At 46.1% G+C, this 20,460-nt stretch overlaps 1 protein-coding gene across 2 annotated transcripts in view; it reads left to right on the top strand.

Annotated features, from left to right (window-relative positions):
* The first annotated feature begins 6,401 nt into the window (after window positions 1-6,401).
* Window positions 6,402-20,460, top strand: part of TBC1D24 (TBC1 domain family member 24) — a 45,022-nt gene continuing 30,963 nt past the window's right edge. The window contains exon 1 of one of the 2 annotated variants that reach the window (XM_044303716.1): window positions 6,402-6,602. The gene's annotated coding sequence lies outside the window, so the exon portion shown is untranslated. The remainder of the gene's footprint in view (window positions 6,603-20,460) is intronic. The other variant, XM_044303715.1, reaches the window with a different exon arrangement.

The following is a 20,460-nucleotide window of genomic DNA, read 5'->3' as shown; positions in this document are numbered from 1 at the left end:
ATGGTATTAATAAAAACGAATAGTCGCCCTGCACAAAATAACCTGTCACACAACTCCATAGACGTAACTATTACCCGAACCCCCCCCCCCCCCTATCTTTTGTAAGGATGAAAACACAAGAAAAACGATAGAAATGTCATATCGCTGTAATCATACTGACCCGTAGAATGATGTAAACAGGTCAGTTTTACTGTATAATGAACTATATAAAAACAAAACCCATAAAACTAATGCAGAATAGCATTTTTGTTTCTCCAATTTCACTCCATTTGGATTTTTTTTTCCAACTTCTCACTATATCGTAGACGTATGCAATATTAAATAGTGCCACTCTCATTGTTCATGTGTTCCTTCAAGTTCTCCTCAGGATACGTCATCAATATCAGATCGGCGAGGGTCCGACACCCCCGCCGATCAGCTGTATGAAGTGAAGGCGCACGCAGTGTGCACGTGCCGTCTCCTGTCTCTATTCCTGCTCACCGCTGTCTATGGTAAAGCAGCAGCGAGCAGGAAGAGAGACGGCACGTGCGCACTGTGCGCTCCTTCTTTTTATACAGCTGATCGGTGAGGGTGTCGGACCCCCGCCGATCTGATATTCATGACCTTTCCTGAGGGTAGTTCATCAATATTAAAAGTCCGGCGAACCCCTTTAGGGTTAAAAAGGTTGCATAAGCTGGGGCATCCCTGGATGCGGCCATGGCGTTAATAGACAGATTTGGGTGCTTCAGATAAATTGGCAGAAGTCTGCATTGATGCCGGTTGATGGGCAGGCCCTCTCTGGTGGGCGCGTAGATAGTTTAGTCCCTTGGGTAGATAAGTTCAAATATTTAGGGCTGTATATAATGCCTAGACTGTCAGAGTAAACCTTTTAAAAATGGTAATGATGCCCCAGCTGCTTTATGTATTGAATAATGCTCCCGTGTGGATTCCTCTGGACAGATTTAGGAGAATACATTCTATGTTTAGGGATCTGATTTGGAAGTATGGTCAAGCTAGGATTAAGCTTGAGACATTGCAATACCCTAAGTCTGAAGGAGGTTTGGCTGTTCCTAACGCATGGATCTATTTTTTAGCTTCCCAGTGTCAGCACTTTTAGGCTGGGTTCACACCTGAGCGTTTTACAGCGCGTTCCTACGCGCTGTAAAACGCACAACAGGCAAGAACCAATGATTCCCTATGGGAATGGTTCTCACCTGGGCGTTTTACAGCGCGTACGATCGCGCTGTAAAACGCCCGACGCTCAAACAAGTGCTTGAGCTTTTTTTTGGGCGTTTGTCGCGCGTTCCCGCACATAGATATTCGGGAACGCGCGACAATGTGTGCGCGCCTGTCTCTGTATGCGCGATTGTAAACGCCCGTACAATCGCGCATACAGAGCGCTCGTTTCAGAACGCTCATGTCTGAACCCAGCCTAAGGGATGGCTTGACTTCCGGTTGCCGGATGTGACGGGACAGATATTGCAACACTGGTTGGGCAGTCGGGACCTTATGGGTATTTTGGAAGGATCGGGAATGCATGTGGGGAGAGGGAAGGCCTTGCTTATTGACCTTATGAAGAAAGTCTGGGGGAAGGTGAAGCAGCTTCGTGGTGTGGGTGGTGTTTGTGAGCTTTCTCCGTTTAGGAATAATAACTTTTTGCCAGAATTCTTATTTTTGTCAGGGTTGCGGAATTGGGAATCCCATGGGGTGATGAGGATAGGTCAACTGACTGAGGGTAATAAATTCAAATCGTTTCAGAGTTTGCAGCAGGAGTTTAACATTTCCAGGACCTGGTTTTATAAGTATCTCTAGTTGAGGCATGCCTTTGAAGTCACGATGAGGAAAGGCTGTGTTATAGCTCAAATGGAGGTGGTTCATAAACTGGTCCTTCCAACGGGGGGGAAGAGAGGACTGATATCACAGGTATATACCCTTTTACTGGACACATTTTTAGAGGGGTTCCCGCTTACAAGGATGAAGAAGTGGGAGGATGATCTGGGGGTCATTTCTAATGATCAGTGGGAAGATATCCTGGAGGTAGTTCCCAGAGTGTCCCTAAGTGAACAGGGTAAGTTGTCACAGTTATTCATCATCCACAGAGTGTATAAAACTCCGGTGTTTTTAAAAAAAGTGGGGGTTAGATTGGATGATAAATGTCCAAAGTGTATGGAGGATGGTGCGGACCTGTTGCATATGCTATGGTCTTGTCCAGTGATAGGTAACTTCTGGGATGGAGTGTTGAGCATGATTAATCGTAACCTGACGTTGAGGCTTCAAAGGGACCCTAAGGTATGTGTGTTGGGGTATGTGTCTGAAATCGGCGGGAGTGAACCGGTAAAGGTAGCGGTGGGTAGGCTGCTATATGTAGCCAGGAAGATGGTGGCGCAGCGGTGGATCCAGGGGAGTCCGCCCACATTGGATGAGGTACATGACATGTTGACAATGGAAAGAGGTGTGTTTGTGAGTAGAGGCTGTCCTCAGAAGTTTGAGAAATTATGGAGTGAGTGGTTATCTCATACGCATGTGGTCATTTAAGATATTTTGGAGGGGTTCGCTCTTAGTTCTATGGGGGGGGGACATGGGTGGGGGGGGGGTTTGGCGTCTGCTATGTTGCGGGTATCTGCTATTTGAATTTTGTCTTATGTTTGTGTACACTGTATGCCGTTGCATGGCGTTTCTTTTGTGGTGATGCCATATGACACTGCTGCTTATTGAATATGCTTTTGTGATGACAAGAGGCATTGTACTGTCATAAAATAAGCTGACTTTATTTGATCAATAAAAACGATTTGATTAAAAAAAGGTTGCATAAGAAATTGTTAAAAGAAGCTCACCCACCTATTCCCTTGCAGTCCTGCATCAATGGTGTCATGTACATCATTCTAGTAATTGTTGCAACCAATCACTGGCCACAGCAATGAAGCTTGAACGTATCGCACAGTACTGCTGAGGCCAGTGATTGGGTGCAGTGGTCATGTGAATCAGGTATGTGACGTCATCGCTGCAGGACCATTGGGAACCACCAATATCCGATCAGTGGGCGTCCCACACCCCACTGATCTGCCGTTCCCTGCAGCCTGAATGAAGCAGGAACACAGGTCCGTTCAAAGTATAGTGGCCATACCAGGTTACTGCAGCTCGACCTTCATTCGCTTGACTAGGAGTTGAGCTGCAGTACCCGGCACCACCACTACCCTTTGAACAGAGCTATGCTTCAAGCGCCGTCTTAGAGGGGTTGTCCGGGTTCATACCCTTATTTTCACCCCGGCAGCCCCCCTGAGCCTAGCATCGGAGCATCTCGTGCTCCGATGCGCTCCCGTGCCCTGCGCTAAACCGCGCAGGGCACGGGCTCTTTTGTTTTCAATAACACACTGCCGGGCGGTAACTTCCGCCCGGCAGTGTGTTCGGTGACGTCACCGGCTCTGAGGGGCAGGCTTTAGCCCTGCCCTAGCCGTTTTACTGGCTAGGGCAGAGCTAAATCCCGCCCATCAGTGCCAGTGACGTCACCGGGGTTCCTGTCAGCCCCATGGAGAGCCCCGATACGTCACCGGAACTCCTAAAAATGCCTTTGCCCTGCACAATTTAGCGCAGGGCAAAGGAGAGCATCCGAGCATGAACTGCTCCGATGCTCCTGTCAGGGGGGCTGCCAGAGTGAAAATGGAGGGATGTCCGGGTTCAGCTCTAAACCCGGACAACCCCTTTAACTGCTTATACTACCAATAGAAGCCGCAGGGAACAGTTGATCGGTGGGGTGGGTTGGGTTGGACCCCACTAATTGGATATTGATGACCAATCCTGAGGATAGGCCCTCAATATCAGGAGCCTGGAAAACCACTTTAAAAATAATTTGTGCACCCTTGGTCTCATCAAGGCAAACCAGTCTCTAAAAACAGCTGCCCTGGCGGTCATGTTGATCTGTGCAAGCCCAGTTACGTAAACCCACTGGTATAACTGGGGCAGGTTACGTCTTTACGCAATGAACATGGAGCCTTAGATATTTCTTTACAATATGCCTCCTGTATACCCCTTTAACCGTCTCATCTCATTTCTCTCCAGCTTCTGTTTCTATCGCCTTCGTCTCTTAGACACAGGGTTATAAAACATTATTTTTGGCCTGGGTGTCCCTCGCTTTCCAGTAACCTGGTCAGGCTAAGGTCCAGGAACTGATGGTTTCCCAGTGAACACCAGATGTGTGCATGTAATGCACATCTGGGACTGTGTGGGCACCTGGACTGCCGCCATTTATTAGCAGGACGGGTGGAAAATATTGTTTTTCTAAACAATGTAAAAAAGTTAAGTCCACAAAAATTGTGGAAAAAAGTAGAAGGCGTAAATAACGTCACCCCATTCCTGTGCCCTATGTGTGCAGGTTTGGGTCATACAGAAGCATACGGAGGCTGTAAATCGCATCTAACCTCTCCAGTCTACCAGAAAAGGACAATTTAAAGGGGTCGTCCCACCTCGGCCTTCAATGGCCGAGATGGGAATATCTCTCAGCACGCACTGGGCTAGGGTGTCTAGAATTACGGATACGGCCAAGCAGTCGGCGCTCCGCTGTTCCAATAACTCCCAGAGCAGTGAATGGGAGCTACCAGTACATTGAAGAACTACAAGTGTCACCATGGCTGCCAAAGACTCCAGAATATACATCAATATCAGATCAGTGGGGGGGGGGGGGGGGGGGGCGCTCACCTCAAACAGCCAATCGCAGGGGTCGGACCCTTGTATATTCAAAATTGATGACCTATCCTGAGGATGGGTCATCACACAACCCAGGAAACCCCTTTAATAAACATGGCTGCCAGCCTGCCATTACTAACCCTCCTCGCTCCCGGGTTCCTCTTCATCTCCAGGAACCATCCGGTGACGAAGAGGAATTGGGAGTGAAGAGTATATGATCTGGGGTCTGTTTTGTTGGGTCTGGATTAAAGGGGTTTTCCAAGATTTTTTTTAACTAATGACCTAGGTCATCAATATCAGATCAGTGGGGGGCGCTCACCACAGCTTCCTCAAACAGCTGATTGCAGGGGTAACGGGTGTCGGACCCTTGTATATCCAATACTGATGACCTATCCTGAGTATTGCACAACCAGAAAACCCTTTTAATAAACAATGGCTGCCATTACTTACCTTCTTCGCTCCCGGGTTCCTCTTCATCTCCAGGCACTGCCCCGCTGGGTCCTGACGCTGTCCAGTGATGAAGGGGAATCAGGAGTGAGGAGTATATGGAGGAGTCTGGTCTGGGGTCTGTATTGTTGGGTCTGGATTAAAAGGGTTTTCAAAGATTTTTTTTAACTGATGACCTATCCTCAGGATAGGTCATCAGTATCTGACCGGTGGGATCCGACACCTGGGACCCCAGGCGGTCAGTCTAAGAAGGCACTGTTACTCACGGTGGCGCCGCAGCCTTCTTTTAGCTTTTCCTAGGCCATGTGACGTCACGTTTATCAGTCACATGGTCTAGGAGCAGCTCAGCCCCACAGGGGTTCAGCTGATCGGCAGGGGTCCCCCACTGATCAGATACTGATGACCTATCCAGAGTATAAAAAAAATCTCGGAAATCCCCTTTAAATTAGGTGTATAATCTGGGGTCTGAATTTATTTAGTGGTGGTGGAGTGGAGGGGGTAGTTTGGGAAACAGCCCAGGGTCTTCTTAATCTGCCACTTATAACTATTTCTTCAGTTTAAATCTTGCCACGTTTTGACAAAAAATGCAAAAAATTTATAAAATTACAATAAAAATTTGTGTAAACCTGGCCTTATTGTAGGTTCTTATTAAAAAGCTACTGTCAAGTGCGACACACCTCGCACTCATCAGCTGACTTTGGTTACACAGGTCACATGACAATGTCACATGTCCATACCGGGTAGCCATTTGTGCGCAGGCTCAAGCTGGCACTACATTTCCAGTAAGTAACCTTATGTTACCTACAAAGCAAAATTCTCAAGAAAAATAAAATACATTTTTTATATATATATATATATATATATATATAGTTATGAAGTACCCCTTTAAATTTAGAAAGGTTCCCCAATGCCCAGTATGACCGTCTTTCAAGTTGTTATACCTCACGTTTTCCTTCAGTTCGTTCTCAGTGTCAGTTTTTGTGACTTATTTCCTCACACATGAGCACACTGACACGACTCCAGTCTCCTCCGTGACTACTACCTAGCAGCGGCTCACACGCGCCCTCCTTGCGTCACGTCAACTCTGAGGCGATTGTAGAGCGGCAACTGCGCATGCGCCGACTAGCGGAATCGAAACGTTCCTTGGGCTTGGAGTGGGCGTGGTTAGCTCCATTTGACTGACAGCAGGTCAACCGCGGACGTTCTGTTTCAGTGACAGCCAAGGTGCGAATGTGGGCGGGGGCTTGCATGATATGATTGACAGGCGTAATGCGCAGACTGGGAAGCGGGGCTGCGGCGTGTGAGTGACAGCTCCTGTGGGGGGCGTGGTCTGGAGCTGTCTAAGAGACAGCTCAGGGAGGAGACGCCTGGAAGTGGTGGGCGGAATGGATAATTCGTTTACTTGCAGCTAGAGATAAAGAGGGAAGGAAATGAGACAGCCGGCTGAGGCCTCCCTTCTGCAAGCACAGCCCTGGCCTAGACCCTGAGTATAACAGGTAAGGCAGGTAGGAGCACCTTGTACAGAGAGGCTCAGGTGCTGCAGGCACGACCTATGGGCATGGTATGCAGCTTATTGGATGTGGGCCTGGAGACTAATGCTAACCCTAAAGGCTGGGGGGCTTTAAAAATGGCTGCCTTTCTGGGGAGTAGGGGCTTTAAAAATGGCTGCCTTTCTGGGGAGTAGGGGCTTTAAAAATGGCTGCCTTTCTGGGGAGTAGGGGCTTTAAAAATGGCTGCCTTTCTGGGGAGGGGGGCTTTAAAAATGGCTGCCTTTCTGGGGAGGGGGGCTTTAAAAATGGCTGCCTTTCTGGGGAGGGGGGCTTTAAAAATGGCTGCCTTTCTGGGGAGGGGGGCTTTAAAAATGGCTGCCTTTCTGTATGCGCATAGCCTATATGCTCAGTGTAGTTTGGCTGTGGATTGGGGGTGTGAATGCAGAAACAGACTCTTAAAACTCGCTGTGTGTAGTACTGCCCACCCGAGCGTTGTATGGGATGGAAAAATCCCCTCTCTTGGTGAAATATTTGTTCACGTGTCTTGTTTAAAGCGCTTGTCCAAGCAAACGTTGGACATGGAGAAGCGCAAATGTACCCATAGGCCTCATGCACCTTGCCGAATTTTTCATCCGCTCGCTGTCCACACGGCGTAGCGCACTGACCCATTCATTTCTAGGGGCCGTGCACACTTCTGTGTTTTTTTGGCAGTTCCATGTATCTGCAAGTTAAAGACTGTGACCTATTCTGGTCTGCCTGACGGATAGGAATAGGAGAAATAACGAAACGCGCACAGAAGGCAGGGGCGGAACGACCATAGATATAATGATCTGACGCTTTCACATGGCGGCGGCAGGGGCCCTCCTAAATTAAATTGTATGACCGTCCACAGGACTGGGATACAGTTGACTACAGCAGGCCATAGGAGCCTGTGGCCCGCTATATATGAGGCAATGGCGCAGGCATCTCGGGCTGGAAGAGGCCCCTGCCTGCACCGCAAATGTTGGCTTGGAATAAGGGGCATGCTACTGGGGTGTCATCCGAAAATGGTTAAATCACGATTTTATGTTAAACACATAATTTTTTTTTAAGGTTATTTTTAATTTTCAATACTCCTTTCAGCTCAATAATGGCTTGAATCCTACTTATCACAATCAACTACCTTTTATGTGTCACCCCCAATTCCTCATAGATTGTAAGCTCTTGCGATCAGGGCCCTGACTCCTAGTGTTTCAGTTGTATATTAGCCAGTTAGTTTTTGTACACGAACCCTATGAATTTGTAAAGCGCTGCGGAATATGGTGGAATAATAAAAATAATAATACATTTTATAATTTTTTTTCTTCTCGATATGTATATCTAAACAAAAAAAACACAAAATCCTGCAGCTTTCGCCCTGGCCACAAAGCATAATAGGCGCCACTTTTTGGTCTGTACAGATAACTTTGCTGCAGTTATCTGCTTAAAGGGAACCTGTCACCGGGATTTTGTGTATAGAGCTGAGGACTTGGGTTGCTAGATGGCCGCTAGCACATCCGCAATATCCAGTCCCCATAGCTCTGTGTGCTTTTATTGTGTAAAAAAACTGATTTGGGTATTCAGGATGTTCCCCCTGAGGGCAGGAATATTATGGGACATATTTTACTTAGTGCTAAATTGATAATTACACGTCAATGGAAGCAAGTAGCTTCACCAACCTTAGCTGAGGTCATACAAGAGGTCAACACGTCCTGTAGATACGAGAGTTCATTGCCACCCACGATTATCTCCCTTAAATCTAAGCTACTCACGTGGGATCCTTGGTTCCGTAACCCCAATTATTCCTCCTGAATCGATGCTTGTTCCACGCACTCGGGTTGTGAGTCGGGTGACAGACATCCAGTGGGAATGGTTCTCTCATTCTAGTGTATAAGCTGACATTTCTTACCTCCCACCCTCCCCCCCCCCCCCCTTTTTTCCCACCCCCTCTATCCTTCAAAGTTATGGTCTTTTTGTTACAGACCCTGTCGAATATGCAAAACTACTTCTGTATATCATTGCTATGTATTCAGGCCTACTGGGTAGGCTTGTGATGTAACACCTGCTGTGATGTGACACTGCTAATATAGCTATTATTTGCTGTTTTATAAAACACCAATAAAAACTATTTACTCTAAAAACTGATTTGATACATATGCAAATTGTCTCATCTCACATACAGGACTCATCTCAGGTTCATTTGCATATGTATCAAATCGTTTTCTTTACACAATAAAAGCACACAGAGCTATGGGCACTGGGTATGGCGGATGTGCTAGCGGCCATCTAGCAACCCATGTCCTCAGCTCTATACCCAAAATCCCGGTGACAGGTTCCCTTTAACTGTTATTCTAATCCTGCCTGTAATGATATCACATCTGTGTCTAGATAAGACTGGATCCTCCAGAGCTTATCTATTCTATCCTTGTACAATGGCCTCTGCACAGGTCACAGAGCATGCCTAGAAAACTCTCCCATAGAAGTAAATGGGGCCCCCTCCTGACCATTGCCGATGAAGGGGCTGCCGTAAAGCAATTTTCTAAATGCTGTTAAAGAGGTTCTCTCTTCTGCAAATGGTATTTATCATGTAGAGAAAGTTAATACAAGTCCTTGTGAATGTATAGTAATTGTCCATATTGCTTCCCTTGCTGGCTTGATGTATTTTTGCTTACACACTGCTCGTTTCCATGGTTATGATTAAAGATGAGCGAATTTCATATTTTGAAATTTGTTCACGCTTTGTTTACTGGTAAAAGGTGAATTGCGTTATGGATTCCATTACCACGGACCATAAAGCAATTCTATGACGGAATGCCTTTAGAGGCATTCCGTCATAATGGAAGTCTATGGGCTGCAAAACGGATCCGTCCCGTTTCCGTTATGCAGGGGAGTCCTCTCCATTATGCAGCGGAATGGAATAATGGAAATGGGACGGATCCGTTATGCAGCCTATAGACTTCTATCATGACGGAAATGCCTCTAAAGGCATTCCGTCATAGAATTGCCTTATGGTCCGTGGTAACGGACTCCGTAACGTAATTAACCTTTTTACCAGTAAACGAAGCCTGATCGAATTTCATAACCTGAAATTCGCTCATCTCTAGTTCTGACCACTCTGCAATCTAGAAGTGCTGGTCATGCTTGCACAAAATAGGAAAAGCGCTGGCCTCTCTGGTGGCAGGGAGCTCAGGAGTGTGCAAAGGCTAGCACTTTTTCCTTTAATGTGCAAGCACGACCACTGCTGCTGGATCACAGGGTGGTCGGAACCATGGAAACGAGCAGTGTATAATGTGATGGAAAAATGAATCCAGCCAGCAAAGGAGACAATATGGACAATCACAATAAATCGGTAAGCGCCTTGTATTAACTTTCTCGACATTATAAATGCCATTTTCTGAAGTGAGACAACCCCTTTAAGAACAGCTCAGGCAAGATGGCCGCCCCAATAATCATGTTCAGGAAATAGAATAGAGAAATCTGCAATCAGATAATAAAAACTGATTAGAAAAAATGGATACGTGTTACTATTTGGTTTTAAATGGCAGAAAAAAAACTTTGGAGACACATTTCCTTTAATAAGCAAAGTCCAGACAGAATGCTGAAGATAGGGCTGGCTGGGTGCTGTGGCCTGCATCTCATGTCCTCCATAACGTTTTATTTTTTATGATTTGCATTTTACTAATTTTGGGCTAAAAATTATTTTTTTTCAATTGGTCTTTATAAAAAAAATATTGAGCTGTTCTGTCACAAGGGTTAACAGTTTTTCAGCTTTACTGAGGTTACTGCATGACTGTGTGTAGATTGTGCATGGGGCCAGTACTGATTAATAGGACCAGCGCATGAAACTTGCTGGGCGCCAGATGGTTACTTTGCCACCTGTACATGTTGCTAGCGGATTTTATTGTGGATTTGATGAGATTTTTTTTTTATTTTTTTCTGCAGATCTCCCCCTTCCATTGAAAAGGGTGACAATTGACATACAGTAAATTTCAAAATCCGCACGGATATGATATTTGTCTAATCTTATGCACTTTGTTGGTACTGTATTAGGGCTCATGCACACGACCGTATATATATTTTGCAGTCCGCAAAAAAATATGGATGACGCCCGTGTGCAGTCTGTATTTTGCAGAACGGAACAGCTGGCCCCTAATAGAACAGGACTATCCTTGTCCATAATGCGGACAATTGAAATTAATGGTTCCGCAAAAATAAACTGAACGGACTCTGAAAGAAAATACGGTCCTGTGCATGAGCCCTAAGGAAGTTGCAGGAGATAGCAGCCAGCCAAAGAAGTTTGTGGGCCAACAACTACCTAAAATGTATGGCCAGTATCATTTGAAACGAGACCTCTTAAAAAAAAAAAAAAAAAATTCAGTTTGGGGTAATAAAGGGAGGTTAGGACCCCCCCTTCCCTCCTATATTGGCCATGGCTAAACCACAGCCACCCGTGCAGTGGTGTATCTTGGTTTTGTGCTGCCCTAGGCGAGACTAAACTCGGGCACCCCCCTAATATAAATTTGACCCACCCCTTCCTGTCAAGGCCAAAGTTTTTGAAGACAGCAGGCTCAGGGATTAGTGCATTGGTGGCCGGGGCCTGGCCTCAGTGTTCACGGTTACCGTGTGCAGGATCTGTTCTGCACTTGGAGGAGATAAGGCTCACCCTAGCATTGCCGGCCCGTGACTCCACCTCCGTGTGACGTCACAACGGCAACGCGCAAGCGCAAAAGGCAGGGGAGGTCGGGAGGAAGTAAGTCTTTCAACTCCTTCACTATGCGGCGCCGGCGATGCCGCTCGCATAGTGAAGGATCGGACAAGGGGCAAAAAAAATATTTAGCATATTGTGTATTTTGCATATTGTGTAACTATCACTAAGCAAACAAGGCATTTTGCCGCCCCATTGGCAAGTGCCGCCCTAGGCAAATGCATTGTTTGCCTTGTGATAGATACACCCCTGCACCCAGTGGCAGCCCTTACTGCAATATAGTGCAAGCAAGCCGTGCAGCCATTGGCTGCCACAGGTGGACATGGCTTAATTGCATCTGGCCAGTCGAACCGTGGGGTCATACCTGTAAAGGGGTTATCCTAACGATGCCGCCCCGAATGACTGCCTCAGGTCTGGCTGTTGAAACGATCAGCTGCAGATGGGTAAACCTTTTTCTCTACAGCGGCCACTACAGGGAAAATGTAGTATTACATGACGCTCAAATAAATGTAATATATGGTCGTGCTGAGCTTGTCTCTTAGATCCTCAATAAAAACTAGTAGGAACAGTCGTATAGAAGGGGTTTCCGACCTTTAGTAACAACTTTCCCAAGTCTTTCCAGAAAGCAGAATATTACTTTATGCACTAGTTCAAATGATTTAACCCGACGCCTAATTCTCCAGTAAGCGGCTTTCTGCATAATGTGGGTTTTCTGAGCAAAGTTGAATTCCAGTAACCTCGGCACACTGCCTATAGTGTCTTCTAGTCCTGTTTTTCCCTAAATGCGGTCCACATGTCTTTCATTACACAATGACTCACTGGATTAAATTAAATTTCAGACCATCGAGGCATGTACTGTACATCGTTCTGTCCGCCGAAAATATACGATATCAGAGTGTTTAGGCCATGGTTATGGTCCGTGGCCGCCAGCGATTCCTAATGCAGTGAATTACCCACTGACGCCATTTTTCGACTCTGTAGTTTTGTCATAGCTGGAAAGCACTAGGCACAATTCCCATCCTGCGGCGATCAGAGCATGCTGGGAGTTGTAAGTTCGCAACACGTGGAGTCGTAGGTTGGAAGCTGCTGATCTACGTTATGGCAGATCCACCAGATAAGGTTGCAAGGTCAAGGGTTGTCCAACCATAACACCTTATCACCTATCCACAGGAGTTTTTGATTGTTTGGGGTCTCACTCATGAGAATAAAGTTCCCCAGAGTGTATGCAATGGTGCGGTCCTGTCTATGTGCTGCTGCTGCTCCTGCTCCATGGTACTGCCGAACAGGGGAGGATTGGGAACATAAGTAGCCATGGAAAAAATAAAATAAATAAAAGCGTCCCCCGTATCCTAAGCGGGGGTAAATTGATAGTAGGCAGGGCCAGCAGTATAATAGTGCAGCACATAATACCGCCCCAGCAGAACCAGATACCACAGTGCAGCGCAAAATACTGCCGCAGCAGAACCAGATACCACAGTGCAGCGCAAAATACTGCCGCAGCAGAACCAGATACCACAGTGCAGCGCAATATACCGCCGCAGCAGAACCAGATACCACAGTGCAGCGCAAAATACTGCCGCAGCAGAACCAGATACCACAGTGCAGCGCAAAATACTGCCGCAGCAGAACCAGATACCACAGTGCAGCGCAAAATACTGCCGCAGCAGAACCAGATACCACAGTGCAGCGCAATATACTGCCGCAGCAGAACCAGATACCACAGTGCAGCACAAAATACCGCCGCAGCAGAACCAGATACCACAGTGCAGCGCAATATACTGCCGCAGCAGAACCAGATACCACAGTGCAGCGCAATATACCGCCGCAGCAGAACCAGATACCACAGTGCAGCGCAATATACCGCGGCAGCAGAACCAGATACCACAGTGCCGCGCAATATACTGCCGCAGCAGAACCAGATACCACAGTGCAGCGCAATATACCGCCGCAGCAGAACCAGATACCACAGTGCAGCGCAATATACCGCCGCAGCAGAACCAGATACCACAGTGCAGCGCAATATACCGCCGCAGCAGAACCAGATACCACAGTGCAGCGCAATATACCGCCGCAGCAGAACCAGATACCACAGTGCAGCGCAATATACCGCCGCAGCAGAACCAGATACCACAGTGCAGCGCAATATACCGCCGCAGCAGAACCAGATACCACAGTGCAGCGCAATATACCGCTGCAGCAGAACCAGATACCACAGTGCAGCGCAATATACCGCCGCAGCAGAACCAGATACCACAGTGCAGCGCAAAATACCGCCGCAGCAGAACCAGATACCACAGTGCAGCGCACAATATTGTCCCAGGAGCACAAAATGCCTACCTAACATTCACAGCGTTAATTAACGCTAAGGGCGTCGGGTTGTTATGTACATGGCTGGCAGCTGCGAGGAGGAATTGGGCGGCCGCACCTAATAGGGCTACGGCAGCCCCATATGGCTGTACACATAAATGTGGGCCACACCCACTGATTTCCGCAGAACAGGACCACTAATTTGTATGGGCGCCTCGAGGTTCTCCCCTGACCGCAGATATTGGGAGAGATGAGGATCAGACAGTTGGGTATGCCTGATCCTGAGCCGACAGCTCCCTCTTCCTACTGAGAATACATGCAGGTACATGTATGAGAGGATGTGGAGTGATGGCTGGCTTCAGAAACGTGTATGAGCGGCCTTAGATTTATGTGATGACCCTGCTCTATGTACATACTATAATCATGTGTCACTATTTGCCTACACTGGGCCATATCTGCAGGTAATTGGATATTTTTTTTTACCTTTTTGTGGCCTTAACATTTTCCATAAAGCAGGGATTTTTTTATTTTTCTTCTGCATATGGCTCATTTTTCTCCCCTCGGTGCTGATGTGCTGTCATGTTGAATAATTACACTGCGCCGCTCTGTAGTGTCTACCTCCCGTTTTTAAAATGAAATGTTCCAGCAAGTGTGGCGTATGCCCGCAGTTAACAGCCCATATCGGCTGCCTGCGAACAAAAGCATCATTCACGGAGGCATAGGTACCAGCGCTTGCGATTACGTAACCTTGCCTCATCTCTTCTGAGATCATCTGCTGTATTAAGATCGCCTGCTCTGGGGCTTTTTATTATTTTTCTTCTGTGATTTGTAATGTAATAGGCCATTTGTATTTGCCTGACCGAACCTTTTAACGTAAAGGGTAATAAAGTTAAGTGAAATATATACATCTGAGATGTATTTAAAAAACTAAACAAAACTATCCTTTTTAAAATAATAGTGTTGGTTTTGTGGATTTCTGCCACAAGCTTTTTTTTTTTTTTTTTTTTTTTTTTTTCTTATTGCAGAAATTCTAGACTCTCGCGGGTTTTTATTTTTTAAAATCTCTCTGATCTGTACGTAGATAAATAGCACATGAACATAAAGATCGACTCTGGGGGGGGGGGGGGGGAGTCAATGGGTCCGCAAAAAAACAATTTACTCCGTGTGCATTCTGTTTCCGTATTTCCGTCCGTATGTACTATTATTGTCCGCATTACGGATAAGGATAGGACTGTTCTATTAGGGGCCAGCTGTTCAGTTCTGCAAAAATATAGACGTCATCTGTATTTTTTGCGGACCAGAAAATTACATACGGTTGTGTGCATGAGGCCTTATTATAAAAAAAATTTAGGTGCATGTCTAGAGATCGGTGCACAAAAAAATGAAATCTATGCCAGCAAGGAGGTGGTGGAAGAATTGTCAAATGGCATAGGCCCTATCTTTTTTATTTTTTTTGGGGAAAGCGGTGAGCATGGCATAAATTCAGGAAACGTGCCAATTTTTGAACAAAATTTTAGCAAAATGTGACTTTTTTACGCCATGAAACATTAATAAATCCCCTCAGTGTTTATCTATTAAGAACTGCCTCTGCACTAACATCACCCTGCTGGTTCAGTGACTTCATAGAGCTTGGGCTGTGTCTGGTATTGTAGTTCAACCCTAGTTACTTTGTCCACGGTCGAGGGTGGCACTATTTCTAGAGAAATGCCCGTTCATATTAAAGGCATGGTGATCAGCTGATCGCTGCAAGGTCTGGGAATCCTTCTTTGGCCAGGCATCTGCCCTGCAGCGGCCTCTACAGGGGAAATTTGGTATTGCATGGGTGACACAAAGCAGGCCTTCCGTTCTGGTTCATAGTGAGGGGCGTCCTGAGCAGGCCCCCCCATGTCTTCCATATACTCTAACGACCCTTGTAATAAACAAATTTCCTATATGTACTTGCATTTTGTTCCATTGAATCTATGTCTATTGCAATGGTTAAACCTGGCTCAGCTGAACTTTTCGTGAACTGCTTCTCCTCCCGGTCCAGCTGACGTAGGCGGTGAGAGAAGTAATACTTATTATTTTGTCTAATTGCCCACGCGGCTGCTGTGACACCTGGTAAGGCGATCCCTTCTACCTCGCTATGGCTCCCTGGGGTGCTGCCTGCTCTGCAGAGATCACATCAGTCCGCAGTCTGGCATTTCCATTTCATTCACGTGCCCAAGTTATCGACATGGAACTGAGCGAATGTCAGGCTTCATTATGCGTACAGGAGGTTTTGTCCTTCTACGAAATTAAATGCCATGGGGACCCTGTGAGCACGTGGCAAATGTCGCAATCCAGTGAGGACTATACACACACGTCATATGCGATTGCGTATTAGATGTTCTAAACCTATTGGTATACAGGAATACATACGTAATCCAATCCAGGGGTTCACCGGTAAACCTAAAACTCCATTATGTCAACTATATTGGTATCCTGTGACCTTACTGGGCAACAACGTCATTAAGGAGAACCTAGCGTGACAAGATCATAACAATGGAGCAGTGGGGACTGCAGAGGATGGTGGCGTGCAGTCCTATGTAAGATAATGTTATCATGTTGTGTTGGGGTTCAGATAAATTGCTTATAGCGAGCACTGATGGCTGATATAACGATCAGATTGGCGCTAGTTTACTTTCATTTAAATGTTCCAGGTATCGTAAGTAAAGATGAGCAAATGATTCTGGAAGAAAACTATGCAAATGAGCTCTTGGCAAGCTCTGCCTCTAATGCCACCAGATGTAAAGCAGACAGATGAGATGCTGGTTTATTTATTATCCAAGTCATGTCTCAAGGCCTATTTAAATGGTAAACATTGACTTACAAGCGCTCTGTCTCAAAGGAGAGGGAGTACCCCCTCAAATCCTGACCTAGGCCTCTCGCCCATTTAAGCAAGTACTCTCTGCTCTGCACTGGTGAGGGGCAATCGCTCACAAAACCTCTGTCTGCAGATATGATGCTGGCTTGTTTAATATCCAAGTCATGTCTTAAGGCCTATTTATAGGGTCGAACATTGACTTATAGGATAGCTGCCTTGCATCTGGTGGCATTAGAGGCAGAGCTTGTCAAGAGCTCATTTGTATCCCTTTCTTCTCAGAATTCCGGCGGAGCAAGCATGTATGTATGGCCTAGAACAGTGTTTCCCAACCAGTGTGCCTCCAGCTGTTGCAAAACTACAACTCCCAGCATGCCCGGACAGCCAAAAGTTGTAGTTTTGCAACAGCTGGAGGCACACTGGTTGGGAAACACTGTTCTAAAAGTCTCCTTACACCGATTAAGGCGCTCACCCCAAGGAGAGCTAGTACACCCCCCCCCAAATCCAAATTGAATCTAAAATTCTAAAATGTAACCAGAATTTTTCAAAAAGTTCTCATTCTACCGAACAGGAATTCTGTGTCTTTTGATTAGAGATACAGAGACTTCTTCAGTCAATCTGAGCACTTTCTGAATAAATTCAATTCTGAGGAATCTGACCCCAAGGCTGGGTTCACACCTGAGCGTTTTACAGCGCGTACCTACGCGCTGTAAAACGCTCAACAGGCAAGAACCAATGATTCCCTATGGGAATGGTTCTCACCTGAGCGTTTTACAGCACGATCGTACGCGCTGTAAAACGCCCGACGCCCCAAGAAGTACATGAGCTTCTTTGGGGCGTCTTGTCGCGCGTTCCCGTACATAGACTTCAGCGGGAACGCGCAACAATGGGCGTTCGCTTGTCTCTGTATGCGCGATTGCAAACGCCCGTACAATCGCGCATACAGAGCGCTCCATCGCGAATGCTCAGGTCTGAACCGAGCGTAAGGCCTACTGCACACGAGTGTGGGTGAACGCACATACGATCCATGTGGATTTCTAACTAGATATTATTTATTTATTTTTTTGTTGTGTGGATTAGATGCTGTTTTACCGCAGATCTCGCCCTTCATTGGAAAAGGGTGAAATCCGCAACGCATGTCAATTTTCACAAGATAAAAATAATCCACAAAGTTGTATAAGATTTGTACAATCTCATACACTTTGCTGGTACTGTACTATCTTGCAGTTTTTCTGCATGTATTCTGCAACGTGTGCAGGTCGCCTAATAGAATCTTAAGACCTTCCCTAATCTCTAATCCTAAGGATTTTCGTTTGTACGATTGTCCAGCGATCAAACAGGGCAAAAATGGGCAATCATCATGAATGAAAGCCTATATAAAGGATTGTTTGGGCAATTGTCTCTCTGTACGAGAGCCCTTTTATCTGAACCGTTTTGGTTATTTTAACACGAGCACTTTAATGGTGTTTTTATGGTGACCATAAAGGGTTAATCGGGCACAGAGCAGATCTTCGTGAAACGTATGTTGCACTGCCAGACGGCAGTAACAGCAGTCACCACCCCCAAATAATGGTGCAGGGGGCTGTGTGGTGGGACAGGTTGCCCACTTATGGACATTATATATCCGTAGGTAAAGTCTAGAAATGTTGGCCATTTGTCTCTTTGCATCACCAGGGCAGTGTAGTGGTCAGGCTCCTGATGTGTGTGCGCTGAGTTGCTGGCAGCTATTCAAGGGTAAATCGAACAGTGTTTAATCTCATTACAGGACTGTATTGAATGGTGCAGTGATTCTGTAATGGAGCTGCGTGCGGCTGTGAGCCCCCTCCTCCGGTGTATGGGTGGGTGAGCCCTGTGGATGTTGCAATGCATCTCTCTATAGTTACATGCTGGACAAAAAGAATGCATTTCATTACACAACCTTTCTCCATTTTTATAATTTTTTTTTATTTTCCTTTTCCTTATCCTAATTTGCTTATTTGAGCAGTTGTCTTAAAGAGGTATTCCGGTTATAACAAGTGATCCTGTATCCTACCACTGGGACCCTTACCGATCACAAGGACAGGGACCCCTTACCTTGTGGAGCCCCTTGAAATAGACAGAGCAGCTCTTCGGAGCGGCGACGTGCTTTTCCGACCAGCTGCTCAGTCCATTTCAGGGGGGCTCCACAGAGTCTGGGATCCCATTCTCCTGATTGGTAGGATTCCCAGTTGTAGGACCCCCCCCCCCCCCCCCCCCCCCACTGATCCGATAGTTCTTCCCTATCCGTGGATAGGGAACAACTTCTTATAACTGGAATACCCCTTTTTTAAGCTTGTGAGGAAGGGAAAACTTGCCTATCAGCCATAACATTAAAATCACCTGCCTACTATATAGGCCCCCTTTATGCCACCAAAATGGCTGTGGCCCGTCGAGGCATGGACTCTATATATAAGGTCACTAAAGGTGTCCTATAGCAGCAGATCCTGTAAGTTGCTTGGTGCGGCCTCCATGGTTTGGGTTTGTTTTTCCAACATATCCCACAGATGATGGATTTCGATCTGGGAAATCTGGAGGCCACGTCATCACTTTGGACCTTGTCATGTTCCTCAGACCACTTCTGAAGAGATTTTGCAGTGTGGCCGGAGCATTATCCTGCCGAAAGAGGTCACTGCCATTAGGTACTACCGTTGCTGTGAAGAGGGGTACTTGCCTGTATAATAGGCAGGTGGTACGTGTCACATGAGTGCCAGGATCTAAGGTTTCCCAGCAGAACATTGCCCAGAGCCTAATACAGTTTAGACTATCTTGTCTTCTTCTCATGGTTAATCCTGGTGTCATCTCTTCCCTAGGCCGTCTACATAATGTAAAAATAAATAAGATTAATCAGACCAGGCTACCACCTTCCGTTGCTCTATGGTCCAGCTCACATACCCGATTTAGGCCTTCTTGGGAATCAGCAGGGTCACTCTGACCAGTTTTCAGATATATGCAGCCCCATACACTGTGTGCTGACACCACTTTTTAATATTGACTGAAAAAACAAAACAAAAAACTTTTCAGCTATTTGCTCTACAGTTCGTCTTCTGTTGGACCAGACAGCATAGCCTTTACTTAACCAAGCATATCAGTCTGGGGTGCCCATACGCGGGTTCTACTTCTTTGGGCACCTCTTGGTAGGTACTAACCACTCCATACCAGGAACACCCCAAAAGATCTACTTTGTTGGAGATGCTCCGACCCAGTCAACTAACCACCACAGTCTGGATCTTGTCAAAGTCTCTCAGATCCTTACACTTGACTATTATCTTACTTCCATCAACTTAAAGAAGCAATCGCACACTTTTTTTATTCTCTGACCTGTTAGAAAGGTACATGATGTTAAACTGTAGTGAAGGTAATTTTCTAACTGTATTTGTGATTTATAACCTCCGTTCTGATCCTTAGCTGTATCATGTAACCAGCACCCTGACTTTTACAAATGGCACAGAATCTTGTGTGGACAGGAAGCCAATTTTTGTATGTATTCCTATGGAAGCATCAATATCAGTCTCTTAGGAATGAGTAGAGAAGTAACTGACTTCCTGTCCTGTGTCAGTTGGAGATCAGAGTGTTGGTCACGTGACACAGCTGAGGATCAGAAGGGAGGTTATAATTCACAAATACGGTCACTAGTAAGATGATTACTTTTACTACAGATTAGTGTGTGCCTTTTCTAACAGGTTAGTGACTAAAAAATTTTGTGGAAGTGCTTCTTTAAAAACCGACTTCACTTTCTGCCTAATATATCCCACCCCTTGATGGGTGCCATTGTGAGAAAAATATTATTTGCTTCGCTTTAATGTGGTTTAATGAGACGGCTGATTAGTATATTAGTATTGTTCTAGAAGGATTTCCAAGGTTCACATGGACTCGAATGGTAGTCACTCGGACAGGAAGTTAAGTGGTTGGTACCTGTGAAGATACCTGTTCTATGCATTATGTAATGAGATGGTGGTGCTCTAAATACAAGCACC

The sequence above is a fragment of the Bufo gargarizans genome, chromosome 8 (assembly GCF_014858855.1).
Source record: "Bufo gargarizans isolate SCDJY-AF-19 chromosome 8, ASM1485885v1, whole genome shotgun sequence".
Classification (NCBI taxonomy): Eukaryota; Metazoa; Chordata; class Amphibia; order Anura; family Bufonidae; genus Bufo; species Bufo gargarizans.
Note: the sequence above shows the minus strand (reverse complement) of the source record. Positions and strands in the feature narration are given on the sequence as shown.